Consider the following 23203-nt stretch of genomic DNA (forward strand, 5'->3'; position numbering starts at 1 on the left):
GTAGCAAGGCAATGGGATTAAGTGACTTGCCCAGGGTCACACAGCTAGGTAATTATTAAGTGTCTGAGGTTAGATTTGAATTAATTTTCTCCTGACTTCAGGTCTGGTGCTCTAACCACTGTACCACCTATCTGGCCCTAGACCTATGAGTCTTAAATTATCTTTCCTGGATCTATCTTCCAAATCTGTTGTGTTACCAATGAAGCATTTTACAATTTCTTCTATTTTTTGACTTAAATTTTATTTATATAATTTATATATATGAGATCCTTGGGGTTTCATGAAGTCATTAAATTTAATAGGCTAAATCTATTTATCAGGGAATTATTTTCTTCATTTAGCTTTTGTATCTCCTTTTCCATTTAGTAAATTCTATTTTTAAAGGAATTGTTTTCTTTTTCCATTTTACCAATTGTGTTTTTGAGGGAATTATTTTCTTTTTGCATTTGTCCAATTATATTTTTAAAGGATTAGTTTTCTTCTATCATTTTTTTCTTGCAAGTGTTAATTTTCTCTTGTATTTCTTTTCCCAATTTTTCCATTTGATTTTTAAAATAATTTCTGACCTCTTCTAAGAAGTCTTTCTGGACTGGAGATCAATTCACATTCTCTTTAGGCATTTCACATATAGCACTCCTTCTGGCCACCCTTTTTGAGTTAGTTTATTTATCTCCAATGTAATATTGCAAAGACCTTGCTTTTCTATGAACTTTCTAATTCATTTTGGGATTTGTTACCTATTTCAAAGTTTTTGGATTGGGGAAAGGACTTGCTCACAGAACTTTTGTGTTAAGAGCCTGAGATGCTTGCTTCCTGGCCTGGATTGTAGATGTTAGGAACTCCAACAGGTGTTCCTCAGTACTCCAAGCAATACGGAACACCAGAGGCTCTCTCTGGATTATCTAGGGATGCCAACTGGTCAGTCCTAATGCCTGGCGGAGCTCTCCTCACCTACAACCCAGTTGTTGGGCTAGCTCATCCTACCTGGAAACACTAGTGGCCATCTCTGTCTGGTCTGCCCTGTGTATGTCAGCTGCCCACACCCTGGATCTGGAAAGATGTGAACACCAGGGGCTTTTTGCATTGGGGAATAGCAAACCCTCCCACTCGAATACCAAGGTCTCTGCTGGGAATTTAACAGCTCACAGGTGAGGCCATCCAGAGTAGTTGTGATGGATGAATGACTATCCTGGTCAGCCACAGTGGGGATCTCTCAGTCTTGCCACAGTACCTCCCACTCCTTGCCCCACTGATGCTGCCCTGGGACTCTCTTCCCTGTCCTGAGCTCACACCTTGATGGAGGATGTTGACCTTTGTTCTTTTGTGGGTTCTGTCACTCCAAAATCATGTTGGTTCTTAGTAGAAACCTAAAGAGCTTAAACCTGCTTGACTTCAATCCATCATCTTTGTTGGAAGTCCTTCTATGAACTTTTTTGCATCTTCTTTTCAATATCACTGAATCAAAATTTTAAGGCATTCTCTTCAGTAAATTTTTGTATCTCTTTTGACATTAGGCCTATTGTATTTTAAGATGTTATATTCTTTGGTATTTTAATTTTTGTACCTCCTTTACCAAGCTATTGGCACATTTTCATAATTTTCTTGCATTGCTGTTATGTATTTTCTAGATTTTTCTTCTTTGATTTTTTCATGGAAAAACACAAGAACAATCTTTGATTTTATTGGTAATACAGAATAGTTATAGACAAATTAAATACAAACATTTCTTAATTGCATAGATACTAATTTTATAAACATACATCAAAACATTTATAAAACTAAAAAATGTGCAAATATCTCCCTTAATTAACTAACAAATGCAAAAATGGTAAATGGTAAATCATCACACACATTGCCCAGTATTGAGTGAATACTGAGTAATAAAAATAGTTATAGGCTTTTTTTTTAAAGTGGGTGTCTTAGTCTTGAGGCTATGTGGATATCTATACTCTCTTTGTATTCTGCACAGAGTTCCAAGGCAAAGATTGCCCTTGTTTTTATGAAAGACCAAAGATGAGGACCTGTAAGGCTGAATGGATATAGGTGTTTTGCTGTTCTTCACAGTAATAGAAGTTTTTGGCTCATTAGGTGGGGGGATGTAAATAGACTTCCATGGGATTGGATTATAAAAGCTTGGAGGTGGGTAGGCCATTCCATTGTAGTAACCTGTCAGCTTCCCATTGGCATAACCATAGCTCCTTGGAATGAGAGGAGGCTTGTTTTTCACATTTTCAAGCCATTCCTTGAACTTCTTTTCAGATTTCATTTTTTTAACTGTTGCTCAGCAAGCTGCTGCTTTTCTTTTTCCTTTTCCTTTGTTTTCTCATGTTCTTCAGCCATTTTTTTCTTAACCATTCTTTATATTTTTCTTTAGCTTTTTCTTGCAAATACTCTTTCTCTAGGTCCTTGGCTATTTTTCTTCCATTTCTTTATTAACATTCTGTTCCCTTTCTTTTTTTCCTTGTTCATTCTTTTTTTTTGAAAGCCATTCCTTGTGTTTTTCTTCAGCATATTTTTTCTTTGTTCACGATCTTGCTTTTTTTTTTGTAAACTTCGTTTCTCCAAGGCTTTATTTTGTATATGAGCTCGTTGTTCTTTTATTTTGCAAACAAACCATTTTTCCCATGGTGTCAGACTCCTCTCTAATCCAGGGATTTATGTTCTTTTTCTGAATTGCCTCTTTTCTTTAATTCTGGAGCCGCCTTCCGAGGCCCCAGCCCGCCCTCTGGCCTAGGCCTTCTCCTTCTTCTCTCCAGGCCCAGGCTTCTCCACTTCCTCAGCCAGGCCGGGGTGGGGCCCCGGCGGCGGGCAGCGCCGACCCCGGCCCAATCCGGGTGCGGGTCCGCGAGTCCAGGTGCGGGTCTGGGTGCGGGTCCCGGGGGGCCGGCTCCGTGCGGGGTCGCCTACATCGCCGCCGGCCCGGCGCAGCCTCGGCTCCCCGGCCTCTTCGCTGTCGCTGGGCGGCCGCCGAGCCGGAGCCGCCAGGGGCCTGCGGGCTCTGCATGGCCGGGCAGGGGTCGGGGCTGGGGACGCGGGGGCGCGGGGAGCTGTCACCGAGGCCGAGTTCAAAAGGCGCTCTCTTCTTTGATTTTTAAAACTTTTAAAATTTGATTTTTAAAATCTTTTTTTAAACTCTTTCAAGCCCTGAAACCAAGTTACATTTTTCTTTGAGGCTTTTGATGTAGTAGTTTTAACTTTGTTGTCTTCTGCGTTTATGTTTTGATCTTCCCCATCCTCATAGTAACTTTCTAAGGTCAAATTTCATTTATATTGTTTACTCGTCTTTCCAGTCTGTTTTTTTTTTTCACATTTGACTTTACATGTTAAAATTGGACTGTGCTTTCAAGGTAAAGGATACACTTATCCACAATTCTATCTTTTTGTGCAATTGTTTTCAAAGCTAGTTTCTGGTGTCTCTAAGCTTTTAATTCTTCCAAGGTGGTTTGATCTAAGGAGAGGTTAGATCACGACTCCTTTAGCCCATGCTGTGGTCAGTGAGTGAACAAAAGCTCTCTTTTCCATGCTGCAACTGTGACTAAGGTCGTCTTTTCCCTGTGGTTAAAAGCTCTAGTGTGTTAGTGCTCCTCTTTACCTTGGAATTATGACACAAATCCATATATTGTTTAATAAGACAGAATCCTGCTCCCAATGTAAATAAAGGGACTCTTGTAATCGTCGGACTAGTTCTTCAACCTGCTTGCTATTTGTGTGCTGAGAGGACCAAAGGCCCAGTCACTCTCCAGGCATGTGGCAGGTTTACTTGGACCTAACTTATGCTAACACAGCTTTTGTTGTCTGAGTACAAAACTGAACTCCATTCTCATTCTGGGGACAGACATTTCCTGACTTCCTTCTAAGTTTTCTTGGGGTGGAAACTCACACCATCCTTTTGTGAGTTTGACTGCTGCAGAATTTATTTTGTGGCATTACTTAAAAATATGAGGTGATTGGGAAAACTCACACAAGTCCCTGTTTATTATCTGTCATCTTAGCCCTGGATAATCTCTTGAAAGATTACATCTGGACACAATTACTACATCTTTTGCTGTTTACCAACACCTTGAAAGTTCTGAACACAGAATCCTTGAACTAGTTCTGAGATAGCAACATGAAAAATATTGAAGCATGACACAATTACTCAGCATTCTTATATACCTTAAGATAAAATTCAATGTAAAGAAATAGGGTGGGAAAATGAACAAACAATAAAATAGAACTTGGCCATAAAAAATAAAACAAAACAAAACAAAAACTACTAGTGTTTCATGGAAGACAAAGAAAAAAATTATTGATGGATACACTAATATGAAAATAGCTACAAGCAAAGTTTTGAAGAAAAATGCTAATTGTACCCAAAACCAGCAAATATTTCTAGGAAAGTTAAATAAAGGGAAAAAGTGTTGTAGAGGAAAAAAATGGATAAAGGAATGAAAACTATGCATTCAATTATAAAATCAAATCAACTGTCAAAAGAGGCACAAAATACTGAAGAAAATTATATGTTTTTAAAAACAGAATTGTCCTAGGTGGAGCACAAAAATTCACAGCGGAAAAGATGTCTTTTAAAACCTGAATAGGCCAAATGGAAAAGGAAGTACAAAAGTTCACCAAAGAAATTCATGCACTAAAATTAGAATTGGGTAAATGGAAGCTAATGTCTCCATTTGATAGTAAGAAATAAAATAATCAAATAAAAACTGAAAAAAATAAAATTCTTATTATTAAAAAATCACCAGAAAAGCATCTGACTTAGAAAATAGAATGAGAGAGAGAGAATTTGAGGAATTATTGGACTACCTAAAAGTAATGACAAAAAATGGGCTAAAATAGGCTAAAAATCATCTTTCAAGAAATTTTCAAAGAAAATTGCACCAATATCTCTGATTCAGAAGATAAAATAGTAGTAATTGCAAGAGTCCACCCATCACTTGCTGAAAAAGATCCCCAGAAGGAAACTCTCAGGAATATGGTGACCAATCACAGAGGTCCTACACAAAGGAGCAAAAGAAAATTCCAGTAATCAAAAAGCAATTTTAATATCATGGAATCACAATCAAGGTAACAAAACAAACTGAACAACTTAGATTGGAGCATGATATTCCAAAAGGCTAGCCTTATCATCAAAAAGAACCTACTCAGAAAACTTGATTATAACCCTTCTGGGAAAAAAATGGATATGTAATGAAAAAAATACTTCTAAGCATTCTTTTTTTTTTTTTTTTAGGTTTGTGCAAGGGGTTAAGTGTCTCCCCAAGGCCACACAGGTAATTATCAAGTGCCTGAGGTCGGATTTGAACTCAGGGACTCCTGACTCCAGGGCTGGTGTTCTATCCACTGTGCCACCTACCTGCTCCATTTCTAAGCATTCTTAAAGAAAATTACAAATCTGAAGAGAAAATTTGACAATGTACTACAATAATCCTAAGAAGAATAAAAAGGGTAAACAAAAGAAAATAAACATAAGGGTCTCAATAAACTTAAAATATTTCCATTCCTATATGGTAAATTGATACTTTTAACTCCTAAGAACATTTTCATCAATAGGGCAGTTAGAATCTGCATAAATGGGCATAAGTGTGAATTCATTATATTGGAATAATTATATACATATATTTATATACACACACTATACATATACATATATGTAGTATATATGCACATATATAGATATAGATATAGATATAGATATATAAATAATAAAGAAGGATGCACTTGAAAAAAGGGGAAGGGAGAAGGCCTAATGGGGAAATTTTTCCCAAATAAAAGAGACAAGAAAGGAAGACATCTTTAATGAAGAGAAACTAAGGGTAGAAGGGGCAACTATTGCACCTTGCTCTCAACAGAAGAATATTTAAAAAAATCTCTCTTACTTAATAAGGAAATAGATGGGGAAAGGGGTTAAACGAAAAGGAGGATGAAAAAAGATAAGACATTAAAGGAAGCAATGATTAGATGTAAGACTTTTGAAGATGGTCAGGATAAGAGAAAGATAAGGTGAAATGCAAATAAATAAGAATAAAAAATACAGTTAGTAATCATAACAGTGAATGTGAACAGTATGAGTTAATACATACGATGGAAATGTATAGCAAAATGGATTAGAAACAGGAATGTAACAATATGTTGTATACAAGAGACACACTTGATACAAAAAGATATACACAATGTTGAAATAAGGAACTGGGGTGCCATCTTTTATACCTCAGCTGAAGTAAAAAAGACAGCGGTAGCCATCATTATCTCAGGCAAAGCAAAAGCAAAATTTGACTTATTTAAAGAAATAATTAGGGAAGCTGCACTTAAATGATACTGTAAATAAATAATATAAAAATTATAGCAAATTTTTCAGATTAAAGACTTCTATATCAAATGTATAAGAGAACCAAATCAAATTTATAAAATCAAGAAATATTCTCCAATTGATAAATGGTCAAAGGATATGAGCAGACTCTCTCTAGTCATATTAAAATGTTCTGTATCACAATTGACAAGCAAAAAGCAAATTAAAATAATTTCAAGGTATCACTACACACCTCTCAGAAATGGCATTTGCTGAATGAGGGTTAATCTGCATCCAAGTTAACTATTTCTAGAGTTGTGAACTGATCTGACCATTCATAAGAACAATGTAGATTGATGTACCCATACCTATAAAACTGTGCATAACCTTTGATCCAACAATACCACTATGAGGGCTATACTACAGAAAGACTAAGGAAAGGGGCAGCTAGGTGGTGCAGTGAATAGAGCACCAGCCCTCAAGTAACTTAACTCCATTGCCTTGCAAAGGGAAAAAGAAAAAAGAAAAAAAAAGCAAAGAAAAGAAAAGAAACAAAAAGACCAAAGAGAGACAAAGGGGAAAAAACACATCTCTTCAGAAATATCTAAAGCATTTCTTTTTTTTTATATACTAGAACAAAGAATTGGAAATTTAGGGTATTCTTATCATTTGGAGAATGACTGAATAGGTTGTGACATGTGACTGTGATGATCTATTTTGCTAACAGAAATGATGAGTGGAGTGATTTCATATTTTGATTAATTTCTGATCCAAGACAATTCTAAAGGACTCATAGTGGAAAAAATACGATCAATCACCAGAAAAAGAACTGATGAGTTCAAATTCACATGTAATTTTCTCTGTCCTTTTCTTTTTTCTTTCTTCCTCTCAATCTCTCTCTCTTCCTCCATCCCTCCCTTCCTCCTTTCTTTCCTCCCTCCCTTCCTCCCTCCCTTCCTTCCTCCCTCCCTTCCACTCTCCCTCCCTCCCTCCCTCCCTTCCTTCCTTCCTTCCTTCCTCCCTCCCTTTTTTTCCTTTCTCCCTTTTTATCATATAGCTAATATGGATATACATTTTTGCATGTTTGTACATATATAGTGGATATAATTGTGTTTGTCTTTTCAGAAGGGAGGTAATGGGAAGGAGAAAATCTGGAACTGAAAAAATAAAAAGAAAAGAATGTAAAATAAATAATAAGTTAAATAATATAATAAAAATATTTTCCCTCAGGGAGCATTTGTATCTTTCCTTTTCTTTGGTCAATTCTCCTTTATGTAGAGTTATTTAATCAATTATATCTTGAAACTCTTTTTCCATTTGTCCAATTCTGTTTTTTAAAGTTTTATTTTCATTCAATATTTTTTGCTCCTCTTTTACTATTCTGTTATTTGTAGTTGCATGATTTTCTTTCCTAACTTTCATTTCTTTACCATATTTTGCTTCTATCAGTCTTCAATTTTTGATTTTGAAAATATGCTTTTAGTTTCTCCAGAAAATATCTATGGGCTTATGGCCCATTCTCATTTTTTTTCCTTTAAGGTCTTGATTTTAATTTTTGAAATAATTTTTTTTCTTCTAAGTTTGGGTCTTGACCTTATCTCTCACTCACAGTAGGTTTTTTTTTTGTGGTCAGGTTTTACATTTGCTTTTTTCCCCAGTCTGTTCCTTGACTTCAAACTTTATACTAAAGTTGAATCTGTTCCTGGAATGGGAAATAACAGTTTCCCAAACTTCTAGTTATTTTAGGGATGCTGGATGTTTCCAGTATTTCCAAGGGGGGTATGATTTGGGAAAAGGGGATTTCACTACTCTCCTTGTGTACTCTCTGAAAGGGCCCCTGATTCCTTGGAATTACAATGAATCTTTTCCTCAAATTTCTTGATCTTCTGAGACCAGGAGTAATGCTGTTTCTTAGACCCCTGTGATCACTTTCTCTTGACTAAGAGTGCACTTTTCCAACCTTCCTTATTCTGAAATGACTAGATATAATGGAGCTGCCAAACATTGTTCAAGTCTGTATGACCAGCACAGGGATTCCATGAAATCTCTTGCATATCATCATTTTTCAGATGCCTTGTCATTTTTCCAGAATCCCCCTACTCATCAAATGACAGGAGAACTGCTCAGGACTTATAGTGAACTTCATAGAGAAATACCCATCTTGATAACATAAATTGGTGTGATTCAACATTTGCCATGGAATCATTAACACACCTCTTGAAGTAATGTCAAATGTTTTCTTTGTAATGTAACCATTCTTTGTATCTTCAGTACTTAGCACAGTGTCTGGTACATAGAAGGTGCTTATTGACAGACTGACTGGATACTACTTTTGCACTATCTTCTCATCAGTACTTCAATATAGTGAATATGTGTGTTAAATGAGTTTAAATAAACAAGTTTTATCTGAAAAGAACAAAGAAAAAATTGATGCGATAATTTTATATCACTTAGGTTTCACTCCTTAAACTAATTTCTTTCATTAAATCAAGACTTTTTAATTCTTGAAATTTATTTAAATTGAATACTTTGTAAAATTATCTAAAAACTTCAGTAATACAATGTCTAATATTTTATTATATATAATTGACTGAAACTTGGAATGAAAGTATATAATGAAAGTATTTAATTATAACAGGTCTTAGTCAAATTCAAAATGTTTTATATTATGATATAAATTAGGTATTTGTGTAAAAACATTGGATTGTCAATTTTGAAACTATTATAGCCATACACACTTAATACCCAACCATAATTTATTTCTAGAAACATTAATCAAAAGCTATATGTAGGGGGCAGAGCCAAGATGGCGAAAAGAAGGGATTGAGTCTTAGGAGCTCTCTGATAAAACTCATAAGCTACGGACTCTAACTAAACTTTTGAGAGACAGAACCCACAGAGGGACGCAGGTAGGCAGTTCTCCTACTCAAGGTAACCTGGAAAAGAGCAGAAAGGCTCTGCTCCCCGGGGTCGGAGGGGCGGCTTGCCAGAGGGGTGGCCCGCAAGAGCCAAAGAACTTCAGCCTCCCGGAGGCAGCACCAGGGCACTGGGAGTCACAGCTCACAGCAGCAGGGGAGTCTCCTGAGCTGCACCCCAAGGAGCACCGGGCACAAAGTGGGGGAACAGCAGGGGACCTCTGCCATAGTGAGCACGGGGAGCCCAGCCCTCAGGGCATACAGCAAGCAGCTTGGTCTTTATGCAGCTCATATACAGAAACAGAAGCAGGCAGAGCCTGTAAGCAGGAGCCCCCAGGGCATGAGCCCATTGAGCTGAGGAAGGGGAGTGAAGAGAGACTGCAGAGTTCTGTCCTCTGCCTCTGGAACAGGACTTTGGGGCTCTGACCACATTTAGATCCTGATTGCAGTCTAGGCCCCCCCATAGAACAGCAGGGGCCCCCCTACCTCAGCCCCATGGCAGAGGGGGGGTCCTTATGGTCATTCACAGACCAGGAGGGAGGACAGAACCTCACACACTGAGACCCTTGTGGGAGTGTCCCAAAAGCTCAGGAAGCCCCCCAAAACCAGGCCCAGGCTGGGAAAATGAGCAAGCAAAGAAACAAAAGGAAGACTATTGAGAAATATTTTGCAAATGAGCCCAAGAAGGATCAAAATACTCAGTCTGAAGATGAGGAAGCACAAGCTCCTGCATCTAAAGACTCCAAGAAAAACAGAAATTGGGCTCAGGCTATGGCAGAGCTCAAAAAAGACTTTGAAAATCAAATGAGGGAGGTGGAAGAAAAAAGAAAGGAGAGAGATGCAGGAAAAACATGAAAATGAAGTCAGCAGCTTAGTCAAGGAAATCCAAAAAAATGCTGAAGAAAATAGCATGCTAAAAACCAGCTTAGGTCAAATGGATAAAACAGTTCAAAAAGTTATTGAGGAGAAGAATGCTTTAAAAAGCAAAACTGGCCAGATGGAAAAAGAGATAAGAAAACTCTCTGAGGAGGACAAATCCTTCAGACAAAGAATAGAATTCAGGGAGATTGATGAATTTACCAGAAATCAGGAATCAATACTTCAAAACCAAAAAAAATGAAAAATTAGAAGAAAATGTGAAATATCTCATTGAAAAAACAACTGATATGGAAAACAGACTTAGAAAAGATAATTTTAAAATTATTGGAATACCTGAAAGTCATGATCAGGAAAAAAAGCCTTGACATCATTTTCAAAGAATTACTACAGGAAAATTGCCCTGATATTCTAGAAGCAGAGGTCAAAATAGAAATAGAGAGAATGTACTGATCCCCCCGAGAAAGAGATCCCAAAAAACCAACCCCCAGGAATATTATAGCCAAGTTCCAGAATTCCCAAGTCAAAGAGAAAATATTACAAGCAGCCAGAAGGAAACAGTTAAAATATCATGGAGCCACAGTCAGGATCACACAGGACTTAGCAGCAACTACATTGGAAGCTCGTAGGGCTTGGAATATAATATACTGGAAGGCAAAAGAGCTTAGAATGCAGCCAAAAATGAACTACCCAGCAAGGCTGAATGTCCTCTTCCAGGGAAAAAGATGGACTTGCAATGAACCAGGGGAATTTCAAATGTTCCTTTTGGGATGGCCAGAGCTGAACAGAAGGTTTGATCTTCAGATACAGGACTCACGTGAAGCATGGAGATTGGAGGAGAGCGTGGAAATATGAGGGACTTAATGAGGATGAACTGCATGTATTCCTGCATAGAAAAATGACACTGATAATACCCATATGAACCTTCTCAGTTAATATAGCAGGTAGAGGGAGCTTTTACAGTTGAAGCACAGGAGAAAGCTGAATTCGAAGATAAAATATGGTGTAAAAATGGAGTCAATAGAAAAAAAGGGAAATGGAATGAGAGAAAGAAAAAGGAGAGGGGGAATAGTCCAAGATATTTCACATAATAAGATTTATTTTTATTACAATGAGCTATTGCAATGATATGGAAGTAGGGAGGCAAGGGGGAATGAGGGAACCTTTGCTCTCATCAGAGATGGCTAGGAGAGGAAAGAGCATATATACTCAATGGGGTATAGATATCTGGAGTAAGAAGGAGGGGGCGAGCAGGGGGAAGGGGTGGGGATGTGAATAAAGGAGGAGAGGATGGACCATGGGGGGAGAGTAGTCAGATATAACATTTTTTCTTTTTTATTTGTTGCAAGGGGCTGGGATTGGAAGGTCTGCCCAGGACAATAGGGCCAGGTAGATTCTGGGTGTAAGGGGTAGTATGGGGGCTCAGGGCTTCTTGGCCCCAGGACCATGAATCTGTCTGCTGTGCCACTCAGCGACCCTACAGCAGAATCAGAGTGAAAGGAGAGAGAAAATATAGTACATGGTAGTGGAGAAATAAGAAAGGAGGGAGTTGCGATCAGCAATGGCCACTTTGGAAAAATATGGAAGTAACTTTTGTGATGGGCTTATCATAAAGAATGTGATCCACCCATGACAGAGTTGTTGGTGTTGGAACAAAGACTGAAGCACATTTTTTGTTATTATTATGTGGGGGAGGGTGCAGGGCAAGTGGGGCTGGGTGGCCTGCCTGAGGCCACATAGCAGGGTGATCTTTCAGTGTCTGGGGCCAGATTTGGACCCGGGTGCTCCTACCTCAAGGGCCAATGCTCTGTCTGCCACCCAGCCACCCCTACTATCATTACTATTTTATTTTATTTTGGGTCTTTTTTTTCTTCTTTTTGGTTTTTTGCAGGGCAGTGGGAATCGGGTGGCTTGCAGTCACATGGCTGGGTGATTGTTGGGTTTGCAAGGCTGGATATGGGCTCGGGTGCTCGTGGCTCCAGGGCTGTTGCTTCTTCCATTGTGCCACCTGGCCATACCTACAATTATTACTATTATTTTTTTTAATTTTAATTTTTTTTCTCTCTCCCCCCTTTACTTTTTTTCACCCAAGCAAGTCTATCTATATTCATGGGGGGGAGGGGTATTTTGTTTACTTGTAAACAAGAATATTTTATTAATGTAAAAAAAATTTGTGCAAAATGTGAATAAAAAAAATTAAATAAAAAAGCTATACGTAGACCCTGTACCTAAGCTACAGAGAAAATCTAGGGTTGGAAAAATTGTATATGTGAATCTTGAAAATGGAAATGAGAACAGCGTTGTTTAGAATTTTGTACTTACACAGTGAGAATCTCTCTCTCTCTCTCTCTCTCTCTCTCTCTCTCTCTCTCTCTCTCCCCCTCTCCCTCTCTCCCTCTCCCTCTCTCTCCATCTTATTTTCAAGTAGGAAGCTAGATCTTTTAAAATGTGCATAAAGTAAATAACACAAATATGAAAAGTTATTAAGCACCTATTATGTATAGAACATTGTACCAAATATGAGTGAGATATAAAATTTAAACAAAGTAGAGTCTGGTCTCACCGAGTTTACACTGGAAGTTAAGTAAAATAGAAAATATTACATAATAAGTGCTTCAATGTATAAATAGATTATTTTTCTACAATCAATAAATGAGGCATTCTTTTGAAAACAAGATAATTCTATTTATTGTGCCACATATTAGCTCTTAGAATGTTTCTACAGTTTAAGATATAGTTCTCATATACAGGTTGAATACCTGTGTGACATTGAAAATGCTATATAACCTCCCTAAAAGACCATTCCAGGAGGATATCTCCTAGTGTTTAGAATCTCATGATTTCCAAAGCATAGGAATGGAAATACTAGAGTACCACTTTGAGTCTCTCTCCCTATCCTTGACCTGGTTAGAAAATTAAAAACTTCAGGGGAACGAGGAAGAGGAGGGGAAAGACTGAGTTATAAATACAAAAGCAATTGATTTGACTTTTTACTTGATTTTTGAAAGCCCATAAATAAAAGGTTAATGGGATAGGTGAAAGTGCTCCATGGAACCTTTGATAATGAGCTAATTATTATGTTTCTATTAAATATTGCATCAAATACAAAAAAATACTAGAAAAAATGGAGGGAATCTTGAATTGCACTTTAGTCTTAGAAATTTATCCCTGAGCTTAAATAAGTAACTTATCTTATCTCTGTTTTCTTCAGTACTCTGCTCTATCAAATGAAAACAATTAAGCTATCAACCCACCTTTCAGATTCTTGTAAGAATCTGTATGAAGTACTTGGCAGAGTACCTGGCATATGGTAAGCACTAAGGAATGGCAGATAGATGGGGCAGTGTAAAGAGCACTGACCTTGAGAGTCAGGAGAAAAATAATTCAAATTCAGCCCCAGACACAGGATGCTTGTTAGTCATGTGACCTTGAGCAAGTTACTTAACCCTAATGACTTCACATCCAGGGTGATCTCCAGTTGTCCTGATTCATGTTTGGTCACTGGATCCAGATGGTTCTGGAGGAAAAACATGAGGCTAGTGTCTCAGCACAGCACCCCTCACTCAAATCCAATTCTTATGCCATCTTGTGCCTCCCTGATGCCATGGTATTCTTTGATAAAGAAGGACAAACACCATCATCATCAGTATCATGTTGGCTATTACTTTTTTATTATTATTCTTTCTTAAATTGAATGTCTTTATAACTGGATTTTAGATGTAATAAGTAGTCCTATATCCAAATAGAATAATATTATTTTCTATATTCATTTGGAAAGGCATTCAGTTGAACTGACATCTGACAGATGTTTTGTTTCATCTTTCACCCACCACTTCAGCATAAATTCAGGGGATACCCTAAATAGGTATTGGTGATTTTGCTGAATGGATGAACACATTGTGGTATAACAACGTGATTGAACACTACTGTTCTATAAGAAATCGTGAGGGATGGGACATCATAAAAGTTTAGAAAGACTTACATGAACTGATGCTGAGTGAAATGAGCAGAAATAGAACACTAGACACACTAACAGCAACATTGGATGATGATCACAAATGATGGACTTGTTTATCTTAGCAGTACAATAATCAAATATAACTCTAAAAGACTTGTGATGAAAAATGCTATCCATATCCACAGAGGCAAATGTGAAGTTTGCTTGCAGACCAAAGCTTACTATCTTCAGTTTTTAAAAGTTGCCTTATATATTATGTTGCTTTCTCTCTCTAATTTTTTCCTTCCATAAGGATTTCATTCTTCTTTCACAACAAGATTAATTTCAATCTATGTCTGGCATTATTACATATGTAGAGCCTATATTAGATTGCTTTGGAATTGAAAGTTGGAAATGCTGATAAATAAAAATACTAAAAAACCCATAATCATATATCACAATTTGTCTAGTCATTACCAAATTGATGGACTTCACCTCAATTTCTAAATCTTTGCAAATTGAAGAGTTGCCATAAATGTTTTTCTGCATATATGCCCTTTTCCTTTACTTGTCTTTTGGGATACACATCTAATAGTGATATTCTTAGGTCACATAATATTCATGGTTGCCTAGCCCTCTAGGCATAGCTCCATATTGTTAATAATGTTAGAAATATATCACAACTATCATCAGTACATTAATTTCTCAATTTTCACAATCCCCTCCAACAATGTGATGTGTGAGATATATATTGGTTGTTATAATTTGTAATTCTCAATCAGTTGAGATTTAGAGAATTTTTTCATATGACTATAGATAGCTCTGATTATTTCATCTGAAAAATGAGTGTGCATATCCATTGATCATTTATCAATTAGGGAATGATATTTTAAAAAATTTGACTAACTTATCTATATATTTGAGAAATGTGGCCTTTATCAGATAAACACGATTGATACCTCCATTTCCTTCCCTGTTATTTTCCCTCTTTATTCTGTTCTCTCCTTTCACCCTGTTCCTCTTAAAAAGTGTTTTGCTTTTGATTACCACTTCCTCCAATCCTCAATTCCTTTTCTTAGCCCCCTACTCTTTCTCTTATCCCATTCTCTTCCAAATTTCATATAGTGTGCATATTATGCCCTCTCTGAATCAATTCCAATTCTATGGTTTGAGAATTTCCTTCCACTTCCCTCATATTTCCTTCCATTTTCTTGAATTCTTTTATGTAAGACAATTTACCCCATTCTACTTCTTCTTTTTCTTTTCTCTCAATTCTCTTTTCTACCTCTTAATTCAATTCTCTCTCTCTCTCTCTCTCTCTCTCTCTCTCTCTCTCTCTCTCTCTACACACACATACACACACACATATATACATAAAAATACATACATATATGTGTTATATATTTCTTCTAAGTGCCCTGAAAATTAGAAAATTCATATGAAATACAAGTATCATTTTCTTATGTAGAATGTGAACAATTTATTTATCTCTTATGATTTCTTTTTTCCCTTTTTCCCTTTTTATGCTTTTTTTGAATCTTTTAAATTATTTGAAAGTCAGATTTTTCTATTCAGATCTGGTCTTTTCACAAAAATTCTTGAAAGTCTTCTCTTTCATTACCTATCCATTTTCTCTGAAAGATTATGCTCAGTTTTGCTGATCATGTGATTCTTGGTTATTATCTTATTTCCATTGCCCTGTAGATTATCATATTCCAAGCTCTTTGATCTTTAACATAGAAACTGCTAAATCTTATGTTATCCTTACCATGGCCCCATGACACTTGAATTTTTTTTCTGGCTGCTTACAATATTTTCTCCTTCACCTGGTAACTCTGAAATTTGACCATAATATTCCTGAGGTTTTTCATTTTGGAAGCTCAGGCAATGATTGGTGGATTTTTTCAATTTCTCTTTTAACCTCTTTTCTACTATAATAGAGCAGTTTTCTTTGATAATCTATTGAAAGATAATGTCTGCACTCTTTTTTTAAAATCATAGCTTTCAGAGAATTCAACATTTTTAAAATTCTCTCTCCTCAAACTGTTTTTCAGGTCAATTGTAATTCCAATGAAATATTTCATATTTCTTTTTCATCCTTTTGGTTTTATTATTTCTTGTTGCCTCATAAAGTCATTAGCATCCACTTGATCAATATTAATTTTTAAGTAATGACTTCCTTGATTAAGTTTTGGTACCACCTTTTCTATTTGGACAATTCTATTTTTTGAGGAGTTCTTTTCTTCAGGGAATTTTCTTTTTTTAGATTTTTGCAAGGCAAATGAGGTTAAGTGGCTTTCCCAAGGCCACATAGCTAGGTAATTATTAAGTGTCTGAGACTGGATTTGAACCCAGGTACTCCTGACTCCAGGGCCAGTGCTTTATCCACTGCTCCACCTAGCTGCCTTTCAGGGAATTTTTTGTGCCTCTTTTTCCACAAAAAATCCTTTAATCCATTACTTGATCATGCCCTCTCTCCACTCAAAGTACTTTCAGTGGCTTTTCCTTGCCCATCAAATAAATTATAAACTCAAATCCTTCCAAATTCTAGTTCCAAATTTCCTTCCTAGATTTTTTCATATATTGCTTAACTTTATGTATTCCATATTTTATCCAAGTTGGATGATATTCCATTCCATGTTTTCTTCCTCTCCTTTTCTGTTGACCATGTCTGGAATGAAGTAATTTTCTTTTTTTTTTTTCAATCAACAGCCAATTAAGCACATAACTTTGTATGACTTAGAAATTTTTATTGACTAAAATATGTTACACCTATTGCAAGTGGTCTTAAAAATTAATGCATTTATCCTTCCCCTTCATTCCTTGTTCTTATCAAATAACAACTACTCATCTTAATACTAGGCAGTCAATCATAGAGGAAACCCAATGTAACCTTGTGTATGGTTTCAATGAGATTTCTAAATTCTTTTAAATATAATTTTGTAAACCTATATATTTATTCATTGTTTCCTCCAGGAGAATATGAGCTTTTAGAAGTATTTGTTTTGTATTCTTAGTATTTGGCATAGAGTAGAACTTTTAAAAAATTCTCAGTTAACTGATAATAAAGTAGAAAATCTTAAGCTACATGGGGAAGTGTTTTAGATTTAACATCAGAAAACACTTTTAATTCAGAGAAACTTTCATTTCTAACACGGTGAAAAAAAATTTACTTACAGGTGCCTATCTTTCCAATTATAAACTCTTTGGATATTGAAACCGTCAGTCAGATGAAATAATTTGATGTTTCTTGTCTTACTCATAATCAAGATTCAATGGTTGGTGATTATTCATTGTTATCTGAAAGAGAAAAATCTAAGTAGCATTTGAAAATAATCTACAGGTATCTTCATCATGAATAAATTTATTTTTGCACAAAAGGGTGAGAAAATGGTGTTTTTAAACCAGGGAATGCCTTTCTAGGGCAACACACAAATAATTAAAGGTCTGATTATCAAGACAATAATTCATTGATTTTCACAACTTGGTATAACCCTCAAAATACAGAAATATTTCTACATAGCCCTGCCCTGGATAAACCCAGAAAGACTCCACTAATGATACTACCCAGACAAAAAGATTCCTAATAGAAGTGGGCATTTTCCTGGGAAGCAAAAAGTTATTGAATGTTTTCTCTTTATAACCTGAGACATCTCATCAGTTTCTAGTCACACTGACAAATTTATACAGATGAAGTATGCTTTGATTCTAGGCCCCAAAGGGAAATATATGTATATGTATGTATATATATATATATATATATATATATATATATATATACATACTCAATGCCCTTAGTAAATCCCTTAAGATTGCATGTATGAGAATGGAAAAAATGCAGAAAGTCATGTTGAATCATTTCTTTTCTGAGTCCTCAAAATTTAACATAGTTGAATCTACATAGTGGCATAAGCAGATTACAAATATCTTTTTCTGGGTAAGGAATATATGAGTATACCATCCCTATCTTAAACATATATGCACGCATATTTGGATATACATAGTTGTGAAAAAGTGCTTATATATATAGATAACTTGAACATATTGAATATTTTCATTTTCCTTCTTTCATTTACTAGAATAGGTAAGTAAATAGACCTACTTCATCAGGAAATACTCATACATGAAAAGGTAGTAAAAAGTATTTCAGTATGATTTTATGTTGTAGATACACCTTCCAGTCAGATAAAAACACCTCAAAATTTGTCTTTCTGATGCCATTTATTGTTTTTCCAATGTGCTAGATACCTTCCCTATATCCTTTTCACATCACATGGATATCAGTGTAGTATGTGTGAAATCTGTTATTCTTTACTCTTAGTACATGATTAGGTCTTTTTTTTTTAATTCTAACCCAAATGTCTTTGATAGGAACCTTTATTCACATCTTCCTGAATAATCATTTGAAATGTTTTTCAGTTTTTCATGTCTATCTTGCATCTCTCTTTTGACCTTTGAGTAATCATCTATTTCAAATTTTCACAGAATTAGTTTTTACATGAAAAAGAAACTTATCAAAGCATCAATTGATTCATTTAACAAGATCTTGTCTATTATTTTTCTGTATTTTCAAATTTCTTTTTTTTTTAATCCACATGCTGTAGTACTGGCACAGTTAAATGACTTTCCCTTCTAAGAACAATTATTTGAGGAAGTAATGGTAGTAGGGAGGTGCTATTTTGATCCCCTTGAAAATTTGTTGAAATATGATGGATTCTGAATTGAGAAATGTAAAGTAGAAAAATTAAGCATGGGAAATATTCCAATTCAGGTTTATTTTCAGGGACTTTATACTAACAGGTATCCAAAAAGAGCATTCATACCTTTGAAAATGTGTATATTTTATAGAAGGGGACAGAAGGCAGTAATTATAATGATAAGATTATGCATAGCATGTATATATATATATATGTATATATATATATACATATATATATATAATGCTTTGAAGTTTGCAAAAAGCTTTGGAAATTTCTCAGTTGATAATTGTAAATCTCTTGCCATGTATATGATAATATTATGCCCATTTTATAGATGAAGAAAGTCAGGTGACTTGAACAAAGTTACAAAGTAGTTATTGTTTGAGGCAGAATTTCAGTCTTATATCACTATATTAAGTTATTTTCCTGGTATTCTCAAATGATCAATAGTAATCTGTTTCATTTGAAAAGAATTAATCTTGAACAAATAAGGCACATCATCTGAACAAAACAGTTTCATTTACTTATTTTTATCCATATGTATATGGATGTTTAGTTGACTATTCTGCATACAGGTAACAACTAGCAAAAATGCCTGTACATATGATATCTTCATGACTTTCCATGCTGAAATACATAATGAAAGAGAAAAATCAGCTACACATTTCTTTTTTACTTTTGTGTCAGTGAAATAAGTATTCTCTCTCTCTCTCTCTCTCTCTCTCTCTCTCTCTCTCACTCACACACATATTAATAGAGTATTAGATTTTACTTAGCTGGATAGACACTATGAAGGCTGAAAGTTAATTGGGTTGTTAATCAAATGTACAGCAAAAGATGCACCAAAACAAAAGAAAATGACTTATTTTTAATTTCCCTTGGGGATGACTTGCTACTATCATCAATGCAGAATTGCAGTCTTTCTTCTTTCTCTTCCATGTCATCTGTTTCTTTGAGAAGCACAGCAGTTCTCTTGTCTGAATCAGGAATTCTTGAGTGTCCCCCCTCTATTTTGATCCTTGTAAGGCTGTTAAGAAAATGTTGAGTCTTGAGGCATCAACAACTGTTAATGGACAGAGAAGTTTAACTGTCATTCATGTATACAGTTAAGGTTAGCAGACAATCAGTGAAGCTATTTTTTTTTCATTTTTTATGGCAACAAAAAGGAATTTACTATTGTGTCACGCAATTTCTGTTTTTTTGAGTGTTTATTTCATGGATGAAAGAGTATTGCAACAATGCAATTTTCTTGACCTTAGTTCTCCAGTCAATTCATTCATGTAAGTCCTACCAACTTTGGATGAACCTTTAGCATTTTATATACTATCTTTTACTCTCAGATATGGAAGGGATGCTAAAATTCAATAGTCATATTTCTGTCTGAACAAGAGTGTCATTAACATATCCCCTAAAGCTATCATCGTTCTTAAAAAATATTTTAGCAAAAGCAAATCCACAAACCCCTGTGGCAATACACTTCCTTTTACTTGATTGGTTGATTGTTGTCCTTCATTTTTGAAGAGAACCAAAATGACAACACTATGTTAAAATCAAGTAACAGTGTATCTGATTATGGTTGATCATCAGATCAATACAAGCTGAGAATGCTTATAAAAGTTTGGGCTCAATTAGACATAACATTTGGGATGGAAGTTCTAAATTTGTTCATCTAGCATTTCTTTTGAGTTACTTCAGTTCTGCTTTGTTAAGAGCACAGCACTGAGGCAGCTAAGTGAAGCATTGGATAGTGCACCTGCCCTGGAGTTGGGAAGACTAAATAATTACCTTGCTATGTGTCCTTGGGCACTTAACCCCATTACTTTGCAAAAAAATAAAAATAAACCAAAAAAAAGAGTACTGTGCCTTGTTTGATAAGGGCATGCCATGCTGACCAGGCCTGTGCCAATGTCTCTCATGTAGCATAACCATTTCCAAAGTCCTGAAGAGTGCCCATGTATCAATATTTCTGACCACCATGTGAATACTTTCCCTAATATATTTCACAAACATGTTTGTCACGTGAACAATATGCCCCATTGCACTCTTTGTAATTGAGTTTGAACAATTGGCATTTTTAATTTAAGTAGAGTTCAATGTCTTGTGTCTTATCCTAACAAGTTATTTGGAAACTCTTTCAAAGATAATTCAAATGGAAGTAATTTGCTTTCTTGGCATAATGCTTCTGTTACACAGGTATGTAAACAATGAGATCAACATAATGACTCTAAAGACATTCAGTTGGGTAGTTAGTTTAATACCTATTCTTTTCCACACTTTCCTTCAGAACTTTGAAAATACTGAGCTAGCTCTGGCAATGCATGTGTCAAACCTCATTTTCAATAGGCGTATCATTGGAAAGTGCACTACAAAAGTCAGTGAACTTACCCACATCATTCAAAACTTCTCCATTTGCTATAAGCAATGATTGCACATATGGATAGTGTGGTGCTGACTGATGGAACAACTGGATTCTGTTGGTGTTGTTATACCAAAATCAGTGCAAGTAGCAGAGAATCAATTTACTTTTTTGCATTTCAACTTTAAAGGCCTCATTGAATACCCAATCATCTGTGAACAAAAACCCATGCACCAGCACTCCCCACTTCCTCCACTTTAGTCTTTTTTTTTAGGCTTTTGCAAGGTAAATGGGGTTAAGTGGCTTGCCCAAGGCCACACAGCTAGGTAATTATTAAATGTCTGAGACCGGATTTGAACCCAGGTACTCCTGACTCCAGGGCCAGTGCTTTATCCAATGTGCCCCCTAGCCACCCCTCCACTTTGGTCTTGACTTGTAGTCATTTCAAGTAGAAGAATTTACTATTAGTGAAGTAGCCAACCTAGATGTTGTATTGGTTTTAATTGACAACATGGCTGAAAACATCATTCTGGAAAACATGGGAGCAAGCACAAAGCACTGTTTTATTCGTTGGTTACTAGAAAAACATGAGAGCATCATCCATTATCTAGATCCTGGGAAAGTATACTATCATGAAATCGACCTATATTACTGATGAACTTGATTAGGCAACAAAATTTTAACACAATTTTTCATAAACTTTTACAACTGACAGAGTCACAGGCCTTGATCAGATTTACAAATATTTTATACAGATCTCTGGTTTGATCATGGCATTTCTCCTGAAGTTGTTGGGCAATGAATACCATTTCTACCATTCCTTTCTCTTTTCTGATGCCACACTGGATCTCAGGTAGAAAACCTTCCAGATGAAGGACGAGACTATTAAAGATGATTCTGTCAAGAATCTTGCAGCAATGATGAAGAAAGAGACCCCCTCCCACATCCTATGTGATCATCACAGAACAATTTATTTCCTTTACTTTTATATAGATGGAAAGTAAAGGCATCCTTGAATTCCTGGGGGATAACCTCCTCTTGCCATATAACCTGGAAAGTTTCAATCAGCTTTTGTATGAAAAAGGATCCCCCACCTTTAAATCTCAGTTGGATAGAATCAACACCAGGTACTTTACTATATGAAAGGAGTCTAATGACATTCAAAACCTGTTTCTCAGTTTGAGCTTCAACTAGAGGTCAATGACTTTAGCAATTTAGCAGTGATTGATGATGGTCTATTGAGAACATGATGGAATAATTCAGTCTATATTTCCTAGAATCATGTATTTATCACTAATCAACAAAAGCTCCAAATTCACTGAGTAGTTGAATTGCGTTATAGGTCTTTGGCCCATAAATATCCATCAGGGTATCATAAAAGTGGTCTGGTTTGTAATTACAAAATTGAATTTTATTTGCCTTCTTACTGAGCTAAGAATCTCGCATCTCTCTAAACTTTTCTTGGATTTTACTTTGGATGAAACAAAATGCTCTTTTTTAGATATGAATGAACCATCTTGATGGTAAATCTGTGGAATTCTCATTTTTTGTTTATTAGTTTTCAAATTTCCCTTTTATTTTTGTCACACCATTCTTGATATTTGTGAGCAAATGCAACTACTGTACATCAGGTCTCTGAAAGCTGGCCATTCCTTTTCTGTTACACAATTGTCAACTGTGTGCTAGTCCAACTTTCCCTCCAAATTAGCAACAAACTTACTTTTCAGAGAATTTTAATCTCTTGATCTTAATTCATCTGATGGTTATTTTCCTTAGGGCATCCTCTTTTATAGAATGCAAATATCTAGCTTTGAGAAGATAGGTCTATGATCAGTCAAACAATCTAACCCATTGCCATTGTCACTCTCATAACTGATCTGTTTCTTCTCCTTTCACTTTCATAGTCTATTGAATGTCAATGTTGCTACAAGGAAGACCGTGATAGTGATGAGAAAGTCATGAGATGCACAAGTCTTCAATAGTAAGTGACCATTGCTATCAATGTTTCCAACTCCATTTCAAAGGATTCCTTGCCATGTCTGGCAATCTGAACCTACTATAGCATCAAAATCTCCCTCAGTTATAAGCTTGTCCTCTTTTGATCCATTGATGATAAAGGTCTCCAGATTTTCATAAAAT

At 35.8% G+C, this 23203-nt stretch overlaps 1 pseudogene; it reads right to left on the reverse strand.

Moving 5' to 3' along the window:
• Positions 1 to 1843: 1843 nt before the first annotated feature.
• LOC141506351 (coiled-coil domain-containing protein 34 pseudogene) lies at positions 1844 to 3004 on the reverse strand (annotated as a pseudogene).
• Positions 3005 to 23203: the final 20199 nt, after the last annotated feature.

The sequence above is a fragment of the Macrotis lagotis genome, chromosome 1 (assembly GCF_037893015.1).
Source record: "Macrotis lagotis isolate mMagLag1 chromosome 1, bilby.v1.9.chrom.fasta, whole genome shotgun sequence".
Taxonomy (NCBI): Eukaryota; Metazoa; Chordata; class Mammalia; order Peramelemorphia; family Peramelidae; genus Macrotis; species Macrotis lagotis.